This window comes from Rattus rattus, chromosome 8 (genome assembly GCF_011064425.1).
Source record: "Rattus rattus isolate New Zealand chromosome 8, Rrattus_CSIRO_v1, whole genome shotgun sequence".
Lineage (NCBI taxonomy): Eukaryota > Metazoa > Chordata > Mammalia > Rodentia > Muridae > Rattus > Rattus rattus.
In genome coordinates, this window is record NC_046161.1 from 111,322,053 (window position 1) to 111,330,004 (window position 7,952).

Genomic DNA, 7,952 nt, shown 5'->3' on the forward strand with positions numbered 1-7,952 from the left:
TGCTAAAGACTCCTAGTGCTGCTGGCAGATGGCCACCTGTGGTCAGGCCTCTGAATCATTGCCTTGACTGAAGAACGACACCTAGTCAAAGGTCAAGCCCCCTCTTGAAGCTTCTTGTATCTGCTGGCAGCTCAGCACTTAGGTGTGAGCATCTGGCTTCCTCTTTCCATCCAGGAGACATCTCAGAGCCAGAGTTCCCTGTCATGAGAGCCGAGAATAGCACTGAGAATACCACAGTGTGACTCATTTGTGCCCACCACAGCAAGGCTCTTCTGTGCCCACAGGTCTCCACTCCCTGCTGTCCCACAGGTGCCACACCGAAGGACGTGCTCTCCGGCTCAGGTCCACACTGAAGGACGTGCGCTCCGGCTCAGGTCCACACTGAAGGACGTGCGCTCCGGCTCAGGTCCACACTGAAGGACGTGCGCTCCGGCTCAGGTCCACACTGAAGGACGTGCGCTCCGGCTCAGGTCCACACTGGCTCAGGTCCACACTGAAGGACGTGCTCTCGGCTCAGGTCCACACCAAGGACGTGCTCTCGGCTCAGGTCCACACTGAAGGCGTGCTCTCCGCTCAGGTCCACACCGGCGACATGCGCCCGGCTCAGGTCCCACACTGAAGGACGTGCTCTCCGCTCAGGTCCACACCGGGACGTGCGCCCGCTCAGGTCCACACCCGAAGGACGTGCGCTCCGGCTCAGGTACTGCTCTCACACCATCCTGACTGAGCAGGTCCTTGGGTGTGTTTCTTACCTTACCTGTTCTGAGAGACTCGAACTCACTTCACTCTCCTCCCACAGAGCGAGAAGGATGCTGGAGATCAAATTACAGATTCCCGCCCCCGCGGGGACTGAACTGAGCCTCTTGTCTTTTATTCTGGCTCTTCTAGACCTAGGCCATGCAGGAGACAGAAGCTATGAGCCCCACAGAAACCGTCTACCAGCGGTATGGGGACGTTCAGAGGCTGAGCTCAGAGGGTGTCTGGCCTCAGTAGCACCTGCCGTGGAGAGTGGATACAGATCTAGAAATGAGTTTATCGAGGGTTATTATAAATTCTTCTTCTGCACAGCTCTTCCACCTGCTGCCTAAACTGGGTGCGGTAACTCAGAGTGGCAACCAGCACTGGGGAGGCTTGAGAAAGAAGGCCCTCTGGGGTTCACTGATGGCTCTAGGCTCAGTGAGATACCTGTCTCAAGAAATAAGGTAGCGTTTGGAGAAGACACACGACATCCACCTCTGGCCACACACACACACACACACACACACACACACACACACACAGAGGAGATTTCAGAACAACTCAGAGACTGAGGCTCCACCCATCTGGAACACAGGACCTCGGCACCAATGTTTTTATCATTCTCCACCGCCCTAGAAATGGATAAAATTGAGAACCCTTGAGAATGCATATGAACCACAATTGTTATTTACTTGTAGAATATACATCTCGAGCAAAGCCATCGGAGCCTCTACTCATGCAGGGAAGATAAGCCAGCAGCCCACCTGCAGCCCTGTACCTCACACCAGCGCACAAGATGCCTGCTGATAAAAGGCATCCTTCCGCCCTAACCACTATCCAGCTGTGTGTGAGACCACTGAACTAACTTAAAGCCAGGGCGGGCCTTAGGGGAGGAGATGGGGCTGCTTTGAAGTTTCTGTGCAGACCAGGGGAAGGTTTGTGTGCAAGGTCCATGCACAGGAAGTCAGCTGTGCACTGAGATGGAGAGCCAGGCTGGACACAGCTTCCTGACACACTCACGGACAGTGAGACCAAATCCCCTTAAGTCTTGAAGCTTCTTCCCTTTGATACAATCAATAATTGTGAGAGCTTGAAAGCAATCCCCTGCCAGTTCCAAATTATAATTATTAATGCATATTAATTGCACAAGATAACAGGCTTCCTGGCCAAGTCTCATCCCTGTCCGTTGGTAACCCCCTCTCCTCCTTCTTGATGCTTTACATTTTATCTTATTCATTTTTATTTTATTTACTTATTTTTTTGTTTGTTTGTTTTATTGAGACAAGGCCTCACTATGCAGCCCTGGCTGTCCTGGAACCCATTCTGTAGACCAGGCTGGCCTCCAACTCACAGAGATCCTCCTGCCTCTGCCTCTGGAGTGTGCCACCATTTTTGGCCCTTTTTTATTTTAAAGTTTCTGTATGTGACGGGAAATGCACACTACGTGTGGTTCTGTGTCTGGCTTAAGTTTTAGAATGTGATACCTTGCCCCTTCCATTCAGTTCCTCCAACTGAGACGATGTCGTTCTACCTGGCTGTGTGATATTCCTATGGTGACTTGGGCAAGAGCATCATTTCTAGCCAAAATCCAACAAAGGTATTTCACTCTATGCAGTTAGTGACTCCAAACTGAATGCTGAGAGAAAGAAAAACGTTACTGAAACCATTGGTGAAGTTAGATTATATACTTTCTTCAGAATAGCGTTTATTGTGCTGGTGTTAAGCTTAAAAAATATTTTATTTCCCTGTACATGGATGGGTATTTTGCCTGCATGTGTCTGCCTGGTAAATGAGGAGGTCAGGAGAGGGCACTCGATCTCCAGGATCTGGAGTTACAGCCAGTTATGGCCACCATGATAGTGCAGGGAGGGGAATGCAAGTCCTCTAGGAAGGCAGCCAGGGCCCCTAACCACCTTGCCACTTTGCCAGCTCCTGATGATAAATTTCTTGGTGTTGATAATGGTACCACCACTTCAGAAGAGCAATGCCTCCTTGCTTTTACAGAATTCATTTAGGGAAGAAGGAACACGGAAGAAGCCATTATGTTTCTCAAATGATTCAGAAAAATCTACATGGAGAAAATGACGAAGGTAGGTCGTGAGAATGTTAATACTTGGTCCATCTGGAAGGAGAAATCACAGCTTTCTGTACACACCATCCAGTGTCCCTTTCTGTACCATTCCAGAAACATAAGGAAGACATTTCCTGTAGGGAGTGGGAGGGCATCTAGGTAAAAAATAAGGGTGTCTCTTCACAGCAATAGAATAGTAATTATGACAGTCTCCTAGGATGCCTTTTGTCAGCATGTTATATCATGGTGACAGAAGTAAAAGTGTTACAAAATGAATCTTGGGAATAAGTGAGTGTCAAAAGCTCCCTTCCTCAGTTTCTATCTAATTCCCATGAAGTAGGGGCACCAGGTACCCCAGGAAAGCCATTATGTCCCACCTCAAGGGTGAGAGAGGTAATCAGTTTTTCTTGTATACCATGTGCTATAAATCTCTTGAAAAAGAAAGTGCCTAAACTATAAACCATTGACCATGGTTTTTCACACTCAGCCTTGTCGTTTTGTGGTTGTCTCTTCAATGGTCTGTGGCAATGCCCCTGTAAACAGCAGTTTCCCCAGGCTGTTACATCAGATCTTCTGTAGAAATTAAATTAACCAGATGCCAAAGACTTTTCTGATATGTTCATTTACTATCAATAACACATGGGCTTTTAGTTAATTTTTTTTTCTCCGTGTGAGCTTTTGTTAAATACAGGTTGCTGTCTGCAAACTCTTGGAAGCAAATGCTAATGGATTTGTAGATGGGAAGGAGGGTGTTACTATAAAGAACAGAGAGGCATACTCTGAAGGAAAACAATGCTGATTTGGAAAGAGTACAATGTTACAACGTGCAGCAAGATTCACAGTAACCCCAGGTTCAACAACGAGGTTGAAGCATGGAAAGTCCAGAAACACAAAATGAGATTGTGTAAGATACTTTGAAACAGTAATCCCTGGCCCCAAGGACTAATACTAATGGCGCCAGTCTGAGGCTAAACCCACAGTTGACTGACAGACATACCGGCTGATGCTTTCTGTGTAAGGTTGTGGGGGTGTTGTGTGGGGTGTGTTTTGGGCAGTGGTTTGTTGCTAAGGTTTCTTTTATTTAAGGCTACAGGGACAAGTCGGAGATTAAGAAGGCCGCTGCTCTTGCAGAGGCCCCAAGTTCAGTTCCCAGCACTCACACAGTGGCTCGTAACTCCAGTTCCAGGGGATCCTATGCCCTCTACTGGCTTCTGTGGGCACTGCACACGCATGACATTCACTCACACATAAATGTAGAGATAAAAATAAAACTACATCCCTTTATAAAAGATGTTAGTTGTGTGTGCTGCTCATTTGAGTGGTCATGTAGAGGTGAGTAGAGGCAGGAGGCACCACACTCTGCCTCCTCCTGAAGCCGAGGCTCTTTGGGACTTCCTGATTTCTGTGGTGGGTGGACGCCAGCAAGTCTAGCTACCCTCTCATCTTTGCTCTTCTTAGAGCTGGGGTTACAAGCTTTGCAGGAACACAACTTGTTACACAGGTTCTGGGAACCAAATCCTGGTCCTCCTGATTTCCAAGGGAGTAAGTACCCTTCACTGCTGAGCCATTCTCTCAACCTGTGGCGGAAGTTCTGTGTCAGTGGCTTCCGGCGGTATGTGGGACCCCTTCCTCCGCAACCTCATGGTTCGTTCGTTGGTTGTTGGTTCATTCATTCATTTATTCATTCATTCATTCAATTTTTGCCCATCTTTCTTCCTCAGATGGTCCCAATTTGCTTTGTTTTTAAAGATTTGAAGATTTATTTCACGTGAACTGGTCTTTTGCCTGCATGTCTGTCTGTGCATCACATGCGTGCCTGATACTGCGAAAGCCAGAAGAGGGCATGGCATCTCCCGGACTTGATTTAAAGCCAGTTGTGGGTGCTGGGAGTGAACCCAGGTCCTTTGGAAGAGCAGCCTCTGATGGTCTTACATGTTGAGCCACTCTCGACTCCTTTATTTCTTACTAGGGCCGGCATAAGCCACTCCATTTCAGTTCTGAGAATTTTCCGAACAGATAATTCTAAAAGATTTTTTTCCTAGTGTCACCTGTCTTTTCTTGATATTTATCATATGACAAGTTTTAATGCAGGTTAATTAGAAGATTCCCCTTGACCTGTGCTTTAGGAAGCTTCAGTGCAGGCTCTGGTCCTACAACCAAATAGCTGTGTGCCTGTGTGTGTGTGTGTGTGTGTGTGTGTGTGTGTGTGTGTGTGTGTGTGCATGTGCGTCTGTGTGCATGTGCGTGCTCACATGAGTGCATGCATGCCCTTGCCCCTATATTTTGTGCATGTGCATGGGTGTGCACACGTGTGCACATGCATGTGAAGGCCAGAAGTTGATCTTAGGCATAGTTCTTAGTCGATTCCCCCTCCACCCTTTAAGAAAGAGGCTTTCACTGATCCCAGGGCTTGGTTCTGTCAGAATGGCTGCCGTGGAACTCCATAGATCCTTTAGTCTCTCTCCTCCACAGACTGGGATCACAGGCAGAAGCTCTGAGCGCGCCTTTAATGTGGAGTATGAATCCTTAGCCTCGCTCAGTGTGCACTTTGCCTACCCAATCTCTCCCCATCACGCTGTGATACAGGGGCAATTTGCCTCACTTCTGTGGAATTAAACATTCATAATGAAAGAGCTCGAGTGTGAGAAGAGAAAGACAGACTGGAGGCTGAGGTCATCTTCCCTATACAGACTGGAGGCTGAGGTCATCTTCCCTATACACCGTGAGACGCGTCTGAAATGGCAGTCGTTCCATCCCCACTTGAGGTTGAAGGCCACCTTCACAGTCTCATCGTTTGGGAGAGAAGAGGACAATGTACTCCCTTGCATCTGCTGGGGACCCTGGAAACCTAGCACGGTGACAAGCGAGGCCACCCCTGGCAGAGCCATTCCAGCCCTATAGCTCAACTGAGTGTCTGGGTGACGGAGTGTGCCTTCGAGCGGCCATTGAAGTGGGAACATCCATGGCTTCACGTTTATAATCAATTCCTTAAAAATAAAGAAAGTTTTTTAAAAGGGGAAGGTGCTGGAGAGATGGCTCAGTGGTTACGAGTGTGCCCTGCTCTTGCAGGGGACTAAGTTCAGAGGCTCAAAAAGCCTTTATCTCCAGCTCTGGGGAATCTGTTCTCCTCCAAGGCCACTTGGGTGCATGTGTGCATATACACAGACACATGAAGTAAGAATAAAACAAATTGCCGGGTGTGATCATTTTAATCCCAGAATCCAGGAAGCAGAGTGAGGCAGATCTCTGAGTACTCGGCCAGCTTAGTCTACATAGGGATGTCCAGGCCAGCCTAGTGTACATAGGGAGTTCTGGACTAGCCTAGTCTACACAGGGAGCTCCAGGCCATCCAAGGCTACGAAGTAAGAACCTGTCACAAATAAGTCTTCATAATCACTGATGCTTTCAACAGGTGTTCGAGGACCCTTCTTCTCCCTTTTCTCTCCTCTCTTTTACTTTTCTTTCCTTCCTTCTTTTGAGACAAGGTTTCATATAGCCCAGGCTGGCCTTGATCGTACTATGTATCTGAGGGTGGCCTTGAACTCCCAATTTCCCTGCCTCCACTTCCCAAGTTCTGGGACCACATGTGTGTACCACCACACCCAGAAAGGCCTCTCTGTTAAGCTGCTGCCTGCCTGTCTGCAGACCAGAATGCCACAGACTGAGATTCCCAACCTCTGGAATTTGTACTTGTTACATTATTTGGGGAGAAGGTCTTCTGTGGTGTAATTCAGTCAGTGGTCTTGAAGTGAGGGGTTTACTGCGGATTATCTGGGTGGTCAGAGCGTTTATAGATGAGAAGCAGAAAGACTGGCCTCAAACACACTGAGAAGGAGATAGAGACCAAGATGGAGGGATGTGACTGACAGATCAAGGTTGCTGGGTAGCACTTGGAAGCCATAAAAAGGGTTGTCCTTTGAGCTTCCTGGGGAAGGCCATACTGGTAAATGACAATCATCTTGTCTCTAGGTCTGTAGGAGAACAAGTATTGCTTTAAGTCACTGGCACTGTGTCACAGTCTCTGGAGGGGACTAACACACAGGATGAGGGCAGATGCACAAGTGGTCCTGCTGGGCAGGGATGGGAGCCAGCTCTTTCTGACCTGGCACCTCACTGATGGAGTTGGATTCATACTTTCCACTGTCACAACAAGCATCAGCAGTACCCGAGAGTCCAGTGTTCGCAGTCAGCTCGACACTGACATTTTCTTATCGCTATACTGTCTTAAAGGCTGGGGCTTCCCCCAAGCTCACCTAAAACCTCTTGGTGATGAACTGAGGTGTCAGAAGATGCTTCTAAACGATAAACTCACTAGTCAGAAGGCAGTTAGATTTATGGGTCACAGAACAGAAGCTGAGAGGGATACAGTGAATAGCATCCAAGGTCCAAGTGTGGAGGAGAGAGAGAGAGAGAGAGAGAGAGAGAGAGAGAGAGAGAGAGAGAGAGGAAGGAGGAGGGACAGGAGGAGGAAGAGAAGGAGGAGGGAGGGAGAGGGGAGGGAAGGGAGAGGGAGGGGAGAGGAGAGGGGAGGAGAGGAGGAGAAGAGAGGAGAGGAGAGGAGAGGAGAGGAGAGGAGAGGGGAGGAGAGGGAGGAGAGGAGGAGAGGAGGAGAGGGAGGAGGAGAGAGGGGAGAGAGGGAAAGGGAGAGGGAGAGAGGGAGGGGGAGAGGAGAGGAAGAGAGGAAAGAGAAGAGAAGAGAAGAGAAGAGAGAGAGAGAGAGAGAGAGAGAGAGAGAGAGAGAGAGAGAGAACACCTTACAAGTTCGAGGAGCTGCATTGATGCCCAGAACCCACGTTCAGAAACAAAAACCAGGCAGGGTAGCCCATGCTTGCAATTCTAGTTCTCAGGGAGGCAGCGTTACATGGATCCTGGGGCTCTCTGGATAGCCAGCCTAGCCCGATTCGGGAGTTCCAAGTCACTGAGAGACAACAGGAAAACAACAGAAGCAAATGGTAAGGACGTATTAAGAGCAAGCGTTGTGCTGAGCAGCAGTGCCGCACACCTGTAATCCCAGCACTCCAGAGGCAGAGGCAGGTGGATCTCTGAGTTCGAGGCCAGCCTGGTCTACAGAGTGAGTTCTAGGACAGCCAGGGCTACACACAACAAAACAAACAAACAAACAAACAAACAAACAAACAGGAAC